This window comes from Oncorhynchus gorbuscha, linkage group LG01 (assembly GCF_021184085.1).
Source record: "Oncorhynchus gorbuscha isolate QuinsamMale2020 ecotype Even-year linkage group LG01, OgorEven_v1.0, whole genome shotgun sequence".
Classification (NCBI taxonomy): domain Eukaryota; kingdom Metazoa; phylum Chordata; class Actinopteri; order Salmoniformes; family Salmonidae; genus Oncorhynchus; species Oncorhynchus gorbuscha.
Window position 1 is genome coordinate 57302614 of NC_060173.1, and position 11876 is coordinate 57314489.

The following is an 11876-nucleotide window of genomic DNA, read 5'->3' on the forward strand; positions in this document are numbered from 1 at the left end:
CATCCTGGGACCATTTATGTGTGGGGTTGCTTCTCAGCCAAGGAAGTGAGTTCATTCATAACTTTGCCTAAGAACACAGCCATGAATAAAGAAGGGTACCAACAGATCCTCCGAGAGCAACTTCTCCCAACCATCCAGGAACAGTGATGAGCAAAGCCTTTTCCAGCATGGAGCACCTTGCCATAAAGCAAAAGTGATAACTAAGTAGCTCTGGGAATAAAACATCAATATTTTGGGTCCATGGGCAGGAAACTCATCAGCGTAATCATAGCCTCAAACGCATTAGCATAACGCAGCGGACAAACTTTTCCTATTCATGAAAATCGCAAATGAAATGAAATAAATTCAAACACAAGCTTAGCCTTTTGTTAACAACACTGTCATCTCAGATTTTCAAAATATGCGTTACAGCCAACGCTAGACAAGCATTTGTGTAAGTTTAACATGGCATAATGCTATGCTAGGCTCTGCTGGCAGCAGGCAACATTTTCACGAAAATAAGAAAAGCAACCAAATGAAATCATTTACCTTTGAAGAACTTCAGATGCTTTCACTCAGGAGACTCCCAGTTAGATAGCAAATGTTCCTTTTTTCCAAAAACATTATTTTTGTAGGCGAAAAAGCTCCTGTTTCTTCATCATGCTTGGCTGAGAAATCGACCGGAAAATCCTGCAACTATAACACCAAGCCTTTTTCAAAATTTGCTCCATAATATCGACAGAAACATGGCAAACGTTGTTTAGGATCCATCCTCAAGGTGTTTTTAACATATATATTCAATAATATATCCGTCGAGGCAATTGGTTTCTCATAAGCGATTGGGAAAATGGCTACCTCAGTATTTTACGCGAGATTTTCTGCGGGAGACACCATGTGACCACATGCTATATATGGTCCCTTACAGCCATTCTTCAATGGAAATGCCTACAAAGACATCACAATGCTGTAGACACCTTGGGGAAAACGTGGAAAACGTAAGCCACAGTCATATAAGGAGTCATTGGCATGAGGTGGTTTCAAAAAAATGCGGCACTTCCTGGTTGGATTTTTATCTGGTTTTCGCCTGTAACATCAGTTCTGTGGCACTCACAGACAATATCTTTTGCAGTTTTGGAAACGTCAGAGTGTATTCTTTCCAAAAGCTGTCAATTATATGCATAGTCAAGCATCTTTTCGTGACAAAATATCTTGTTTAAAATGGGAAAGTTTTTCCATCCAAAAATTAACATAGCACCCCTTACGTCCAAGAGGTTAATCTCATTGAGAAGTTGTGGTCAATCCTCAAGAGGCAGGTGGACAAACAAAAATGCTCCAATTCTGACAAACTCCAAGCATTAAGTATGCAAGAATGGGCTGTATTCAGTCAGGATGTGGCCCAGAAGTTAATTGAGGGTAGGGTCAACACTGCAAATAGACTTTGCATCAGCTTCATGTAATTGTCAATAAAAGCCGGACGCTAATTAAATTCTTCTAAGTATACTCCAGTATTCCATAGTAACATATGACAAAATTATCTAGACAATGAAGCAGCAAACTTTGTGAAAATTTATATTTGTGTCACTCAACTTTTGGCCACGATTGTATTTGAAAATGTAACAAACACTTATCGAGAGCACGTGAGCTCATGTTGCGCAACATTTCTATAGTCTATGCAATTGCGGGAGAAAACAGAGCGATGGCCGCTAAAAACAATTTCTGTAGGCTGGGACTACTGTATTTAAAAAAAAAACTTTTATATTTAAAAACGAGAGTATAGCCTACCTGGCTGGCATGAACATAAACCATGGGGGGGGGGAAAAAAAAGAGTCCTCCATTAGCTATGTAACCTCTCTGGGATATGTGGGACCTGGCCAAAAGCCAGGAAATGCAGCGTGCCAAATTCAAATAAATTACTACAACAATCTAACTTTCATGAAAACACACATGCAAGATAGCAAATTAAAGCTACACTTGTGAATACAGCCAACATGTCAGATTTCCAAAAGGCTTTTTGGCGAAAGCAAACTATGCTATTATCTGAGGATAGCACCATAGTAAACAAAGAAAGTATATTTCAACCCTGCAGGCGCGACACAAACCGCAGATATAAAAATATAAATCATGCCTTACATTTGACGAGCTTCTTTTGTTGGCACTCCAATATGTCCCATAAACATAACAAATGGTCCTTTTGTTAGATAAATTCCGTCGATATATATCCAAAATGTCAATTTATTTGGTGCGTTTGATACAGAAAAACACTGGTTCAAACTTGCGCAACATGACTACAAAATATCTCAAAAGTTACCTGTAAACTTTGCCAAAACATTTCAAACTACTTTTGTAATACAACTTTAGGTATTTAAGGTATTTAAAGTAAATAATCGATCAAATTGAAGACGGGATGATGTGTGTTCAATACAGGAGTAAAACAAACTATAGCTAGCTTTCTGGTCACGTGCCTCTAACAGTACACTTAAAGTTACCCTCGTTCAAGATGGCTGTAATTCTTCATTACACAAAGGAAAAACCTCAACCAATTTCTAAAGACTGACATCCAGTGGAAGCGATAGGAACTGCATGAAGGTCCCTTTGAAATCTGTATTCCCATTGAAAAGAGAGTGAGCGCAAAAAAAAAAATCTGAATAGTTTGTCCTCGGGGTTTCGCCTGCTAAATAAGTTATACTCACAGACATGATTCAAACAGTTTTAGAAAATTCAGTGTTTTCTATCCAAATCTAATATAATAATATGCATATCTTATCTTCTGGGGATGAGTAGCAGGCAGTTTAATTTGGGCATGCATTTCATCCGGATGTGAAAGTACTGCCCCGTCACCAAGAAGTTAATTTAACCTCTTGAACCCCCCCGGATCCGGGATAATTGTCATCAACTACGCCAAATAGCATAACGCAACGGTCAATTAATATTCATGAAATCACAAGTGAAATAGTGAAACACAGCTTAGCCTTTTGTTAAATCACCCTGTCGTCCCAGATTTTAAAATTATGCTTTACAGCAAAAACAATACAAGAGTTTGTGTAAGTTTATCGATATACTAGAAAAACATTATGTACACCTAGCGGCAGGTATCTCGGTCATGAAAATCAGAAAAGCAATCAAAAGTAATCGTTTACCTTTGATGATCTTCGGATGTTTTCACTCACGAAACTCCCAGTTACACCACAAATGTTCCCTTTGTTCCATAAAGATGATTTTTATATCCAAAATACCTCCGTTTGTTTGTCGCGTTATGTTCAGAAATCCACAGGAAAGAGCGGTCACAACACAGATGAAAATTTCAAACAGTTTCCATAATGTCCACAGAAACATGTCAAACATTTTTCATAATCAATCCTCAGGTCGTTTTTAAAATATATAATGGATAATATATCAACCGCAAATGTCTTTCACAGTAGTAGAGTGAAACGCAATACCTATCCAAACTCTGTTGCACGAGCAAAACTCATGTGACCACTTGACGCAATGTTATCGTTCTGGCTCATTTGTCAAAATAAAAGCCCAAAACTGTGTCTGAAGACTGTTGACACCTTAACTTGTTGAATCTAGGGTTTTTTTTTTTATATATTTTTTTAAATAACATTCCCAAAGTAAATAGGCTATTTTTCAGGACCAGAAAATAGAATATGCATATATTTGACAGCTTAGGATGGAAACTTTAGAGTGTTTTCTAAAACTGTTAAGATATTGTCTGTGAGTATAACAACTGATATTGCAGGCAAAAGAATGAGAATAATCCAACCAGGAACGCAGCGGTTTCTAAATAAGAGTCCCTTCCTATGCTTCCCTATTGAGCAGTGAATGGGATATCAGCGAGATTCCCTTTTCTATGGCTTCCTTAATGTGTCTAGTATCACAAGACACAGTTTCAGGCTTTTATTTTGAAAATGAGCCTGAGCGACAACATTGCGTCAGTGTGCACCCGATGGCTCTGTGTATTTCTCGCGCAAAAGACAGAGGTAGCCATTTTTCCACCTGGTCTTACTGAAGAAAGCTCTGTCCCGGTTTATATATTATCGAATAGATATTTGAAAAACACATTGAGGATTCATTATAAACAACATTTGCCATTTTTGTCGATATTATGGAGCTAATTTGGAATATTTTTCGGCGTTTTCATGTCCGCGATTTCTGGTCGTTTTCTCAGCCAAACATGAAGGACTAACGGAGCTATTTTTGGCTACAAAAATCACCTTTATGGAAAAAAGGAACATTTGCTATCTAACTGGGAGTCTCGTGAGTGAAAATATCCGAAGCTCAAAGGTCAACGATTTAATTTGATTGCTTTTCTGATTTGTGACCAGATTGCCTGCTGCTAGCTAGGCATAATGCTATGCTATCGATAAACTTACACAATTGCTTGTATTGCTCATCAAAACCTTGCAACATTAAGGGCCCTGACCACTCAGTTTTGAAGTTTGACCAGGAGCACTCACTCTCCAGTTAGAGGGTGCATTAAGAGATGACGCACAACAACGGTTTCTACCACAATTCCAATAACCACCGCAGTCCAAATAACTGTAAAGCACGTCGCCATTGAAAAGACTGCTGCTACAAGTGTCAGATTTCACAGGTAACAAAGGGTTGACGGATGATCAAAACGTAGACCAATGTTCTCCAGAAGTTCAACTACGTGAAGCACTAAAGCGAGAAGAATGAGAAAAATTTGAGAAAAGGGTCAAAGATAAGTCACAAGGACTTGACGGGGAATTGTGGGACACCAGGCCAGCAGGATTTAACACCCTTAGCAAGGAGGTTGAATGAGAGGAATTTGATTTAAGACGCTATCCGGGGCCCGCTTGATCAAAAAAACAACCCCACAGGCTGTGTCTATAGACCATGATACAAAGGTTGTGAAGAAAATTGTCAAAGCTCCGTTAAAGCAGAGAACACTGAAAAGTCGATCTGCTTTCACCTTGAACAGAAATGACACATCACATCGTTGCGAACAACCACTCCACTTTGTAGGGAATATGTCCACTAAGTGCAAATCTTAACAGCCATATCTGGAAACGGTCCTGGAGTAATGCTTAACCTCTTACCTCCACCCGACAAGCAGGCGTCCCATCTAGACATCTGGAAATGCAAATGTGCTACGCTAAATGCTAATAGCACTCGTTAAAACTCAAACGTTCATTAAAATACACATGCAGGGTACTGAATTAAAGCTACACTAGTTGTGAATCCAGCCAACAAGTCAGATTTTTAAAATGCTTTTCGGCGAAAGCATGAGAAGCTATTATCTGATAGCATGCAACACCCCTAAAGACCCGCAGGGGACGTAAACAAAATAATTAGCATAGTCGGCGCTACACGAAATAAAATATAAAACATTCATTACCTTTGACCATCTTCTTTGTTGGCACTCATAGATGTCCCATAAACATCACTATTGGGTCTTTTTTTTTATTAAATCGGTCCATATATAGCCTAGATATTGATCTATGAAAACAGCGTTTTATAACGCAACGTCATTTTTTTAAATTAAAAAAGTCGACGATAAACTTTCACAAAACACTTCGAAATACTTTTGTAATGCAACTTTAGGTATTAGTAAACGTTAATAATCGATCAAATTGATCACGAGACGATGTATATTCTATAGCTGTACGTCTTGAAATAATGTCCGGGTAAATCTCAACCAAAATATCCAGTCGGAGACCGGAAGAAATGGGCTGCCTCTTGTCCGTTTGACCAAGAAACAAATCCTAGGCAAATGACAAGACTTGACATCGTGTGGAAGCTGTAGGTATTGCAACCTCGGCTCCAGGTAATGTGGTTTCTATTCAACAATACATTCAAGTGGCGCATTGATATATTTTCCAGTTTTCAGTGATCAGATTTTCCTGCGCTTTTCGATGAAACGCACGTTCTGTTATAGTCACAGCCGTGATTTAACCAGTTTTAGAAACGTCTGAGTGTTTTCTATCCACACATACTAATCATATACATATACTATATTCCTGGCATGAGTAGCAGGGCACTGAAATGTTGCGCGATTTTTAACAGAATGTTCGAAAAAGTAGGGGGTAGGATCAACAGGTTAATTGATTCTGGCGTGACAATATCACTCACCTCTCAAACTTTGTTTGACAATCTCAAAAGGGATTTGAAGCCAACTAAACGTTGGTTAAAAGTGGAAAGATGCGACACTACACTTCGAGGTTTCACTCAGACTACCTCGCCTCTCACATTGAAAGTCATGCAGAAACTACACTTCCAGGACGTAGCGCTCATTCACCCTGTGTATGTTACCAGCCTCAAATCGGAACCCCTGCTACTCAGAGCAGACTTGATGGATCAGAAAACCAACCATGTATTGTCACAGGTCACAGTGCCTTTTCCACTGACCACACAGTCTTCCCCTAACGCTAGCTGCAACACGGTCATCCATGGGGGGCATCTGTCGAAAGCACCCCTTGGAAAAGAGACGTTTGGAAACCTCTCGGTGCAGAATCCGATCCAAGGAGATATTACAATCTCATTCAATCAGCAAACCTGATTGACTATTATTTTTATGATTTCGAGCCAGCAGTCTCTGTGAATGAGCAACTTCCCTCCTCCTTGAAGTCGTGCAATACTGTAGCTGAGATTAACTTATCTTGCCCTTCGGACACTTCCGCAAGCACTGCGGCCGTCTCCGCGAGAAAAACATTGACATGCAGAGTGTACTCTGCTTCTGATGATCCATCTTCTGCTTTGTGGGGGACTGTCACCCCTTACAATTACACTAATGGCGTCAATCTAGAAAAACTGACCTGATGACTCTTTGCGATAACAGACAGATATCCTTGTCTCAGTTCGCAGGTACTGAAGAGGTTACCACACTCAGACGCTGTGGTGACTGACAGGCCTCGACAGCCACTGAGCATTTTGAAGCACAAACACCAGGAGATTTAGTTGAAAGGTTACAGTCATTCTCATTATGCAGCCGCTGACATTTTGTACATAGGGTCCAACCTTTTTGGTTGTGATACCAACCGCTGGTGGTGGTCGAGACTACGTGCATCACCGTACAAGGCTGCCAGAGCAGAAAACAAATCTAGTTGTAAACTCCCCTATGAGAACAGTGAGGAGCAGACAGGCCCCTAGACAGGGGTAATCTTAGAACACATTAAGATATTACTGAGATGTCCCACACTGGTTGTAAAAGGTGGAGTCCAGTGGACTTCCACCTCCAAAACAAATCGCAAAAATAGTCATGCCATGTGTAGATTCAACTACAATAAAACTAGTCAAATGCTCCATATCATGTGTTCCTGTAGGATAACATTTCTGAATAAATAAATTTAAAAAATCGGTAGGACAACTGTTCCCATTGAGTACCAATGCTAAACGATATCATAACCGCCATCGATAAAAGACCATACTGTGCAGCAGTCTTCATCGACCTGGCCAAGGCTTTCAATTACCACATTCTTATCGGCAGACTCAATAGCCTTAGTTTCTCAAATGACTGCCTCGCCTGGTTCACAAACTACTTCGCAGACAGTTCAGTGTTTCAAATCGGAGGGCCTGTTGTCCGGACGTCTAGTAATCTATAGGGGTACCACAGGGTTCAATTCTCGGGAAGACTCTTTTCTTTGTATATATCAACAACGTTGCCCTTGCTGCGAGTGATTCCCTGATCCACCTCTACGCAGACAACTCCATTCTGTATACATCTGGCCCTTCTTTGGGCACTGTGTTAACCAACCTCCAAACGAGCTTCAATGCCATACAAGTCTCCTTCTGTGGCTTCCAACTGTTCTTAAAACGCCAGCAAAACCAAATACATGCTTTTCAACCGTTCGCTGCCAGCACCTGCCCACCCGACTAGCATCACTACTCTGGACGGTTCTGACCTAGAGTATGTGGACAACTACAAATACCTAGGTGTCTGGCTAGATTGTAAAATCTCCTTCCAGACTCATATCAAACATCTCCAATCCAAAATCAAATCTAGAATTGGCTTTCTATTTCGCAACAAAGCCTCCTTCACTCACGCCGCCAAACTTAACCTAGTAAAACTGACTATCCTACCGATCCTTGACCATGGCGATGTCATCTACAAAATAACTTCCAATACTCTACTCAGCAAATTGGATGTAGTCTATCACAGTGCCGTCCGTTGTGTTACCAAAGCACCTTATACCACCCACCACTGAGACCTGTATGCTCTAGTTGGCTGGCCCTCGCTACATATTCGTCGCCAGACCCACTGGCTCCAGGTCATCTATAAGTCTATGCTAGGTAAAGCCCCGCCTTATCTCAGCGCACTGGTCACAATAACACCCACCCGTAACACACACTCCAGCAGGTATATCTCACTGGTCATCCCCAAAGCCAACACCTTCTTTGGCTGCCTTTCCTTCCTGGAACGAACTGCAAAAATCACTGAAGCTGGAGACTTATATTTCCCTCACTAACTTTAAACATCAGCTAACCGATCACTGCAGATGTACATAGTCCATCTGTAACTGTAAATAGCCCAACCAATCTACATACCTCATCCACATAGAAAAATAAATACAAACTGCTCTTTTGCACACCAGTATCACTACTTACACACCATCATGTGCTCATCTATCACTCCAATGTTAATCTGCTAAATTGTAATTACGTTGCTTCTATGGCCTATTTATTGCCTTACCTCATGCCATTTGCACACACTGTATATAGACTCTTTTTTTCTATTGTGTTGACTGTACGCTTGTTTATTACATGTGTAACTCTGTGTTGTTGTTTCTTTCGCACTGCTTTGCTTGATCTTGGCCAGGTCGCAGTTGTAAATAAGAACTTGTTCTCAACTAGCTTACCTGGTTAAATAAAGGTGAAAAAATAAAAAATGCTACCAGTCAGTCCAGCAACAACCAGTAAGAGGATTAGAGACCGCACAAGTCAAATGAAGGAGTCTAATGGTGTAAGACACATTAACGTGCAGTAAAACTACTACCGGACACCTTAACATATGTGTTGAGGTTGACGTAAACTCTTACTGACCTCCAGGCATCGACATGGAAATTATCTGTTGAAGTCAGGTTGCAACCTGTTCAGAATGAGTCCATCAGGATACTTGGTTCTTTCCCTTGGCGTGTGCGCTTATGTAAACATAAACGCACACGTACAATGGAATATTTACTGAGGACTTATGCTCGGATCACTTAAGGGTCCGAACAAAATACCAGCCTTAGTAAAGTTGAAAATAAGTCAATAGGTCATCCCTGTAGACTGCCTTTCAGCTGGTGCCTTTCAGCTGTAGACATATGTAGTTATCAACTTGGGATAGTGCCCTAAGCAACACACCACAAATTAGGAACACCCTAGACATGACATCAGACAGATTGTAAAACTGTCATGGTCAGAACATATAGATTCAAGGGCTGTAAAGATGGGGGAGATCTGTCCATAATATAGAGATGCTATGCTTTTTTGACACCACACTCCAAAAAGCAAGTCCTGCCGGCTCTAGTTTTAGCTTATCTTGATTATTGTCCAGACATATGGGCAAGTGCTGCAGCTGGCAGAGAACAGAACTGCATGTCTTGTGTCACTTCTTGTTTTTATAAGAAACATTAATGTTACAAATTCCAAAATTGATTGAATATTCAACTTACACTTACCTCACCAGACATGCCACAAGGTGGTCTTTTCACTGTCCCCAGGTCCAGAACAAATTCAAGGAGATGTACAGTACTATACAGAGCCATGAGTGCATGGAGCTCCCATCTTAGTACAAGTGAACAGCAAACCTGGTTTCAAGAAACAAATAAAGCAACACCTCACAGCACAATGCCTCTCCCCCATGTGACATACTTCTGTTTATATACTGACATGTGTAACTGAGATGCACACACACACTAAATGATTTTAAAATGTATGTAAATTGTAAAGTCCTGTCTGTAATCCCTTTTCCAAGACCAGCTGTCGCCATTGGGGTCAACTAATCGGGATCCTAATAAATCAAATCAAGCCTCATTCCTTGAATCTCAAGACAATCCCTATCTCAAGACTATCCCGATAGTGTTTTTTTTTCTCACAGTTGACGCCATGTTGCACACTACTTATCGGTACACTGCTAACAACTTAAACATTACGAAATGTCTATTTGAGCAAGTAACAATTCCATAGCAAACAAGCCATACATTTTGGTTTACCAAATTTGACACCCATTGCCCTCCACACAAACGCCTTGCTTGGTGGGCGAAACGCCACCTGCTGGAGGGAGACAGGTTCTGCCGCGATGGACTGCTCTTCCTCTGAAAGGTGGCCGCCAGCTAACCACAGGACCACGTTCTGTGTAACTTATTTATGATGAACCACCGCCAAAGCAAGAAAGTATGTTACTAATTTAGTTAACAGGAAACCATTTAGATAGTTAGCTAACCTTCTGAAATGAAGTTTGTTGACTAGCTAACTTTCCAAAAGGCCAGCTAGGTAGCTAACGTTAGTGGTTAACGTTACATAAATCGGCAACTCCTTAGCAAGATTAAACATTTGCATTACTGCAAAGGTGAGACAAAAATGTTGTTTAGCCAATTTACCAGTGCATGATATAGCTAACATTGAAGGATTTTTATCAGCTAACGTTAACTAGCCAGCTGGGACAAGGTTGCAGCGATGGCCAATTAACACGTCCTTCCAGCTAACTAACTAGCCACCTAACGGGATGGCTAAAGAAATGCAGCTGATTCGTTACCATTTTACTACCAAAGTCCTCTTGTCAAACATGGCATTGTCGTCTCAACATAACGTACATAAATATCTAACGTTAGTTAATCAATCCACCTCCCGACCATTAAAGTGAACCAATTGAACCGTGGTTAATTGCTATATAAATAGCCATGTTTAAAATCCATCCAGTTAACGTGCCATGTACACAAACTCGATGCAAATGCCAAAACATTCACTGTGAGGCAACATAAGACATGTATCAGAGCAAGATTATGACATTATCTAGCTACAAGAATCAGTTTCCCAACCTTATGTTACTGTAACAGCCTCTTCGCCATTTTGAGACAGACGAGAGGCGCAACAAAAATAAATCTGCAGCCACATCGTCATCATTACCGCTTCGTTTTATGGCAAAACAAGATCAACTCACCCTTCTATGAATGATCTGTCTCATAGTCCTTGTTCTGCGATAATAAAAAAAGCCGATCAAATGTTTTGTTTTTGCTCAGACCCTGCTGGGTGACATCTTGTTTTCTGCTGCTGTATTTCAGTCAGGCGTCACTACCGCCTCCGGACCGCGCGTGGGCTGGCAGCACGGCGCGCACGCGCAGTCCAACTGTCCTCGAGGAAGGTTTGGGACACCGGATACTAAAAGTACACACATGTTGAATTTCCTGGTCGCATATTGAGATCCGATAAACAAATGTGTTAGTTCATTTTGCAAGTTTGTATCATAATTCGCAAATGTGTCATTTAATTTCGCAACCTTGTATCATGTGTGAAAAATGTAATTTCACATTTGCAAGCATTCAACTCATAAAAATAAAAAAATCGAATTATGAATCTTCTGCGAATAAAACATGTTTGCACATGCCGAATCTGGAAGCTCGGGGTTGACAAATTTAACGTCTAATTTGTTTCAAAATGGTTTGTAGTTGTAAATCCGGGGTTTGCACAGCTGTAACACATGCTTTTGCTTGTAATCTGTCTGCATTAGTAAATACACGATGGCTCTGGGTGCAGGACGTTTTACTCCTGACCAATAAATTCCCCGACACCGCCGCCTATTGCTGCAACCATTGGCTGAATTTTTCCATCAATCAAATATCAGGCCGTTCCTTCCCACAGCACAGGGTCGTAACTGGTTACCACAGCCACAAAGGAATAGACCCTGCCTATTTCTACATTTGATCTTCTTAAAATCTGATTTTAAACCTAACCTT

At 40.6% G+C, this 11876-nt stretch overlaps 1 protein-coding gene across 1 annotated transcript in view; it reads right to left on the reverse strand.

Annotated features, from left to right (window-relative positions):
• The window catches only part of LOC124040330 (lissencephaly-1 homolog B-like), a 33243-nt gene extending 21790 nt beyond the window's left edge, over positions 1-11453 (reverse strand). The window contains exon 1 of the mRNA XM_046357438.1: positions 11084-11453. The gene's annotated coding sequence lies outside the window, so the exon portion shown is untranslated. The remainder of the gene's footprint in view (positions 1-11083) is intronic.
• Positions 11454-11876: the final 423 nt, after the last annotated feature.